This window comes from Carcharodon carcharias, chromosome 2 (assembly GCF_017639515.1).
Source record: "Carcharodon carcharias isolate sCarCar2 chromosome 2, sCarCar2.pri, whole genome shotgun sequence".
In the NCBI taxonomy this organism is placed as follows: Eukaryota; Metazoa; Chordata; class Chondrichthyes; order Lamniformes; family Lamnidae; genus Carcharodon; species Carcharodon carcharias.
In genome coordinates, this window is record NC_054468.1 from 11,755,680 (window position 1) to 11,763,468 (window position 7,789).

Here is a 7,789-nt window from a genome sequence, read left to right on the forward strand (position 1 = left end):
GCGCCCTCCATCAGCACACATACATGTACGTCGGTGGGCATTAGAAAGGGTGGCACCAGTTGGTGAGCAACACACCAGATGCACACGAGCAGCTAATGGAGGCAGTGGCAGCAGTGGCCAGTCCCCAGCGGAGGACTCAGGAAGGGTACAGCAATGCACAGCTTCATAGCTGCTGGAGCAGCAGCAGTGTGAGATGTGTTAGAGTTTCCAGGTCCTATTCACACATGCGATTATGGTGGAAGAGTCCATCCAGGCTGTGAGTAGCATCAGGTCCCTGGTGCGTGAGGGCAAGGTATTTTCCATTGAGAAAGTGCTGACTCCATGGAGAGCCACATGCAGCTAACCAAGTGGGTACAGGAGGTACACACTGACCATCACCTCTTCCAGAGGCTCTGTGGAGTGAAGAGCGAGATGAACCTGAGGCATCTGGACACCTAGCCATAGTCTTGAGCACCCCTGGAGCACAGAGAAGCTTAGGTGGTCCCTGAACCATTGGAGGAGCAGCTTCCTGAAGTCCCTGGGGGCTCCTTTCAGGTGCTCTGATGGTTGACACTGGCTCCTCTGTCCTTTGACATGGCACCAATACTTCATGATGCCACAATGACAGAGGTGGCTCCTACACAGGTGAGGGTGCCCCACACCCTCCACACCCAAAAACATGTGCTAGTGCCCTCAAGGCCTCAGCTACCCAGAGGGCAAATGCCGCAGTCAGCCGATGCATCAGAGAAAGGCAGCAGCCAGATCCTCTGGAGACACCAACGATAACAATTTACATTAGTACCCGTGGGTCTCCCTGCAGTCAGAGGCCCATCACTGCATCAATAGGTCACGTCTGCTTCATACCAGAGGGCTAGCCACATACTGATCAAGCCAGTCAGACCAAGAGGGCAGACCTGGGGCCTATGCTGGATTCCCCCAAGTGCAGGGATAATTGACTACACATATGTGACCATCAGGACTCCCGCTGAGCAGTTAGGAGCCTTCATCAACTAGAAGGGTTACAATTCGCTGAATGTCCGGCTGGTGTACAACCACCTCAGGTGGATCCTGCAGGTGGGTGCAAGCTTCCTGTGACTCTTACACCCTGAGACAGTCCCAGTTGCCTCAGCATTTCTGAAGGCCTGAAAGCATCTGTGAATGGATACTGGGTGAAATGGGCTATGTTCTGACAATATGGTTCCTTGCGCCTGCATGGCAAACCAACACAGAGGCAGAGGACACCTACAAATGGTGCCAGGAAATGAGAGGGGCAACCACTGAACAGGCCAGAGGCCTTCTGCAAATGAGGTTCCGGTGCCTAATTAGGTCTGGTGGAGCCCTGCAGTACGCACCATGAGAGGTCTCCTGGATCATTGTGGTTTGTTGTGCTCCAGTGGCAAGTGGCCTTGGACAATGGGAATTTCCCTGAGCATGCAGCTTCATCCTTGGAGGAGGAAGATTTGGAGGGAGCTCAAAACCAGGCGCCAATGGCAATGAACCCAATGGGCGGATGCCAGCTGGCATTGGCTTGCATGCCAGGGAGACGTGAGTCATTCATATGGACACTTTTCTCCTGAGCCTACATTAAATGCCCATGTAAATGCTTCACTTTCCTCCCTGATACAGCCTTGTTGGCCTTTCCTCAAATCTCCTTACCAGTAACCTAGCCAGCGATGCCCACATCCCATGAATGAATAATTTTTTTAAAATGATGATCTTGAATAGCAGAGCAGGCTCGATGGGCCATGTGGTCCAGTCCTGCTCCTAGTTCTTGCATTCTTCTGTTTTTAAAGTCACCACTTGTTTAGCCCTGGGCCATGAAGAGTCTCTAGTTCTCGACCCTTGTTTCCAGTTTCAATAGAAACTCACATGAAAATATTGCAATTTGTGCTCCCGATTCATCGCTTTGAACTAAGCCGAATCCACGTTGTTCCTCATTGAATTGCTTAGGCCTGAATCAAATTGCAATGAGAGTTCATTAGAATCCCTGCTTAATGGACACGCTGTTAATGAAACTCTTCGATTAAAGTGCTTGTTTTGTCAAGCGTTAATGAATAGCCCTGTTGGTTCTGCAATATTTTCTGAAAAACAATGGCTGGAAGTCAGAAATCTGATGGGAGGCGATCGCACTAAGAGGCTTCATACATGCATACATACGTACAATCTAGGAGCAGGAGTAAACCACTCAGCCCTTCAAGCCTGCTGTGTCATTCAGTAAGATCATGGCTGATCTGATTGTAACCTTCTGCCAACCCTTCATAACCTTTCACCCCACCACCCCCACCCCCCCCAACCCCACCCCCGTTAATCAAGAATCTGTCTAGCTCTGTCTTAAAAATATTCAAAGACTCGGTCTCCACAGCCTTTTGAGGAAGAGAGTTCCAAAGACTCACAACCCTCTGAGAGAAAAAAATTCTCCTCATCTCTGTCTTAAATGAGCAACCCATTATTTTTAAGCCGTGATTCCTAGTTCTAGATTCTCACACAAGAGGAAACATCCACTCTGTCAAGACCCTTCAGGATCTTAAAGATTTCAATCAAGTTGCCTCTTACTCTTCTAAACTCCAGTGGATACAAGTCTAACCTGTCCAACCTTTCCTCATAAGACAACCCACCCATTCCTGTTATTAGTTTAGTAAACCTTCTCCAAACTGTTTCTAATGCATTTACATCTTTCCTTAAATAAGGAGACTAATACTGTACACAGTGCTCCAGATGTGGTCTCACCAATTGCCCCGGGGGTTTAGGTTCAGTTAAATGAACGTCCCTCACTCATCACTCACTGACACTCAGGATCAGGTAATCCCTATTTTATTTCCTGCTATCCTACATGGGCTGCCTAACTCTCATTTCCTTATCCAAAGCTGAGTTAAGGTAGCGCTTAAAGGTTTCAAAACTCAACCTGATAGGTTTTAGTTATGGAAGGGGCAGAGTAGATATGGAAGGTAGATAGAGTGAAGCCATGATCCAGTTGGATGGCAGAACTGGTTCAAAAGAGTTGAATGACCTCCTCCCGTTCCTGCTTTCTTGGATAAGGAGTTCCAAGATTTTGGCCCAAAGTTAATGAAAGAACAGCCAATGTATGTCCAATTGAGGATTGTGATGTGTGACTTGGAGGGAACTTTGGAGGTGTTGGTGTTCCCATACACCTTCTGCCCTTATCCTTCTAGGTGGTGGAGGTCACAGGATTGGATATTTGATCATGAGTGCCTTCTCAGGCCAGAACTGCCTGAACCAGTGTCAACGATGTGCCTTTTGCTGTGGGGGGGCTCTACATAACAATCAGGAGCAGGAACCCTGGCAGCCTGATCTTCCTTTCCTCGAGTGGGATGTTGAGGACAACTTGTGCACACCCTACTGCTCCCCCAGCAGAGACCAAACCTTCACTCCTGATTTTAGCGTGTTCACTTCATTCTGCTTCAGGCTCGGGAACAGGAAAGTCAGCCCCAAACCCCGGAGCATCTTAGTCAGTATAACCCTGAGGCTGAGGGATCACCTGACAGAGATCTTTAAAGATCAGGAAGGGGTTTGAAAGGGTAGATGCAGAGAGGATACTTCCACTCGTGTAAGAATCTAAAACCAAGGGGTCACGAATATAAGATGGTTACTGTTGTGAGATGTGTTCTCCTACCTCTGACTCTAGGCATGGGACCTGGTTCTTAGACAGACAGCAGAAATACTCTGGTATCTGCTTAACAGTCGGCACATTGCTCCTAGGTATGATTCCAACCGAGAGAGAGAGAGAGAGAGAGAGAGAGACTCTAACACATAATTGATGTCAGTGATACATCATCATCTCTGTCATGCATTGGCATATCTCATCTGTTAATCTTTTATACTACAGTTACTAATAAATCCAATAGGGAATTCAGGAGAGACTTATTCAATGAGTGGTTAAAATTTGGAACTCAGTACCACAGCAATTGGTTGAGGTGAATAGCATTGATACAATTGAGGGGAAGCTAGATAAATACATGAGAAAGGAACAGAAGGATATGCTGTTAAAAGTAGAAGTAAGATGAGTGTGCTGTCTACTCTGGCACTGTGTTCAATAAAATGACAGAATTTTCAGCACTAAAATAGGTGATTCAGCCCAACTGGCCAATGCTGGTGTTTATGCTTGACACAAGCCTCCTCTTGTTGTAATATTACTTTGAAGTAGATGCAATTTAATGTGCTGCTGAATAAGTAAATCGTTTAGTGTGCATCATCACTGGAAGTGATGCAAGTTACGTGATATAGTAGTTGGAGCATGTTGATCAGCAGGTAGCCTGTGTATTAAGAGTTCTCCTGGAACCCTATCAGTGAGAAATGAAGAACCCTTCAGTTATGGCACAGCAGATGGTAAATGCTGATCTGCTCAAATCCAAGAGGGAAACTTCAAACAGCTACGACATCTGTTTGCAATTTGTATTTTTATTTCGAGATGTGTGCCTTGAATTCAGTACTTATAAGTCCAGCGAGTCTTACAGGTTTTTTAACAAAACTAAATTAAATAATTATTAATAAAAGAAATAATTTTAAGCACATATATAGGTCTACAAATTACTACTATGATAACTCCTAAACCCCCTAATTAATCTAACTCCCAGCTACACCTCCATTAAGGTAACAGTAAAACAACATAGTTTTCAACAGGCCCAGGCAAAGCACACGATACCCTGGACATGATATTTAAAATGAATTCTCTTAGCTTCGATTCCTGGAGACAGTAGCTTGGTATATACAGCTGGAGGCTTTTCACACTTGTTAGATCTTAGAATTCCTTCTTCTTTCCACATAACCACATCTCCTTTATACATGCTTCTCCCTTTTTAATGTAAATCCCATTGTTCCAATGTGCCTTTGCAACTTTACTTTTTCCATGATATAACTTTTTCATTGTACTCATATTATCAGTAATCTTTGGGAAAAAAACACAGTTTGGTTTAGCCTCTGTTGGCTAGGTGTGACACCTTACCATCTCTTTGAAACTCACTGCTCCAGTTTATCTAAAAATGAAATGTTTTTCACACCTCCCACTCTAAAACTTCAGCCATGTTACGTGCTTAGCATTTCAAACCTAGCTTCCCTTCTGATACATCAAAGCACCCAGACCAGCTGTCTGTAATTCAATTAAGACCCACACACACACACAGAGAAACTAATCCAAACCCCACTATTAACATAACTTTACAATAAATTACAATAATATTATGAAAATTATTATATCTTCATGACATCTTCATTTAGAATATTGATCATTGTCATACGGTTTAGTATGTTTGTGATAGGAGCAAATAACACAACAAACCCCACCCCTCTTCATCTCACCCTATCAACATATCCTTCTATTCCTTTCTCCCTCATGTGTTATCCAGCTTCCCTTAAATGCATCTATGCCATTCATCTGAACCTAGTGGTAGCATGTTCTACACTCACAACATTTTCTGGTTAAAGAAATTTCTCCCAAATTCCTTATTGGATTTATTAAGGGCCACTTTACATCTATGACCCCTGGTGTTGGTCTCCCCCACAAGTGGAAACATCTTCTCTATGTCTGCCCTATCAAATACTTAAATAATCTTAGAAATCTCTTATCAGGTCACACCTCAACTTTCTCTTTTTCCAGATGCCTGACAGGTATAACCTCTCAGTTCTGGTGTCACCCTAATGAATCCTTTTTGGCATGTTCTCCAGTACCTCTATGTTGATGTGGAGACTGCAACTGAGCACAGTCCTTGACATGAGGTTGAATCAAGATGCAACAGAAGTTTAACATAACCACGCAATGGGTGAGATCTTCTCTTCATGCCGACTTTAGGTTCACCTTCAGGGAGATGGGATTTCTACCCTCCTTAAGGATGCACCCAAGCCCAGGTTAATTTTCAGGTTTCTGGGTCACTCAATTATGAGGACGATGGGGAGGAATTCCTGATCCAAGAAATCTGGCGGGAGGGAGAAGGTTGAGGTGAGATTGGCTATGGCAGGTCTTGTTTATTACACGTTCCAAGAATTACAGTTGCAAGAACCTTCCTGCATCTTAAAACCAACATACACCATCAAACTTGTCATGAGTGAAATACAATCTCTGTCACATTGAAGAGCTTTTTCAACAATTCATTGTAACAGGTGTCACATGACGGGGGAGCTGCTGAGTTCAAATAGGTTTCAATACAATTAAAACCCAACGTTTTCTTGTAACATAAACAACACACACAATGTAGGTCTTCTTTGATCTTAATACAAAAAAAGTAGACTTTCCAAACCGATTCAAGAATGCTGCAATAATGCTATTCAACAGGGGGATGGGGAGGGTTGAAAGAGCTGAGGTTTGCATGCTTGAGGTGAAATGCTTGATTCGTTCCAGTGCCCATGCCAAGCTGGTATTCATACTGTGTGGCACTGGGGAGAGAGAGCACAACACCAAATGGTTTGCTTGGAGCCAACTGACCATTTGGTGCAAGGCCAGGAAACAGGCCAGTGTGTCAAGATGACCAGAGTAGGAATGGGTTATAAGAAAAGTTTAAAGTTAAGTGTGTGTGCATCCGTTGAAAAGTTGGCACCAGGCCAAAGTTCAATCTTGGTGCAAACAGGGAACAATAGTTTGTGTTTCTAAAATATTCCTCAACAACTTACATTCATATGGTGCGTTAACATAGTAAAAATTGTCCCAAAATGCTTCACAGAAGTATGATCAGATAAAAATTGACACTGAACCACCTAAGGAGATATGAGGATAGGTGGCAAAAAGCTTGGTCAAAGAGATAAGTTTTAAGCTGAGTCTTAAAGATGGAGAGAGAGGTAGAGAGTTAGAGAGGTTTAGGGGGAAATTCCAGAGCTCGAGGCCCAGGGAGCTGAAGGTGCGCCCACTAATAGTGGAGCAAAGAAAACTGATGATGCACAAGAGGCCAGAATGAGAGGAGTGCAGAGATCGCGGGGAATTGTAGGTCACACAACATAACAGCAGAGAGGAGTTAGGAAATGAGAAAGAGGTTTGTTGAGATGATCACAAAGGTGAATACAAAAAGAAAGCATTTCTATAGCATCTTCACGACCTCAGGATATCCCAAATTACTTTACAGCCAATGAAGTGTCGTGGTTATGTAGGAAACGCAGTAATAATTTGTACACAGCAAGGTCTCACAAACAACAATGTGATAATGACCAGATAATCTGTTTCAGAGTTGCTGACTGAGGGCTAAATGTTGGTCAGAACACCAGAACACTCCTCCACTTCTTTGAAATAGTGGCCATGGCATCTTTTATATCCACCTGAGAGAGCACATGAGGCCAAAAGACAGCACCTCTGAAAGTGCAGCACTCCCTCAGTGTTGAACTGGGAATGTCAGTGAAGACTACAGGCTCAAGTCTCTGCCCTGGTTCTTTGAACCCATGTTCTTCTAACTCAGAGGTGAGAGTGCAACACACTGAGCCAGAGCTGACATCTAATATTGAGGTGGGAGAGAGGTAATAGGATGAGGCAGTTGAAAGATAGAGCTCTAGGATTCAGAGCGATAAATGGCAAAGGCTATGTCCATGATGGAGTGAAGGGCTGGGTCACAATCACAATTACAGAATTGACAAAATACCCAGGCTGGTAAGGTTGGAAAAGATTATCTGGAAAACACTCTAGTTATTTGAACACGTTCCAGTTGAGAAGAATTTCATCCCAGTTCAATGATGTTTTACAGTTGCATGGCATTGCTGGTCAATTGTGTTAAACTGTGTTGTGGCAGTAAGTGCTCCTCCATTTTCAGCGAGGCAAGAAATCAATATGTTCATGAGGTACTGCTCTGTCCTAATGGCGTGAACTTTAATCTATCTTTAA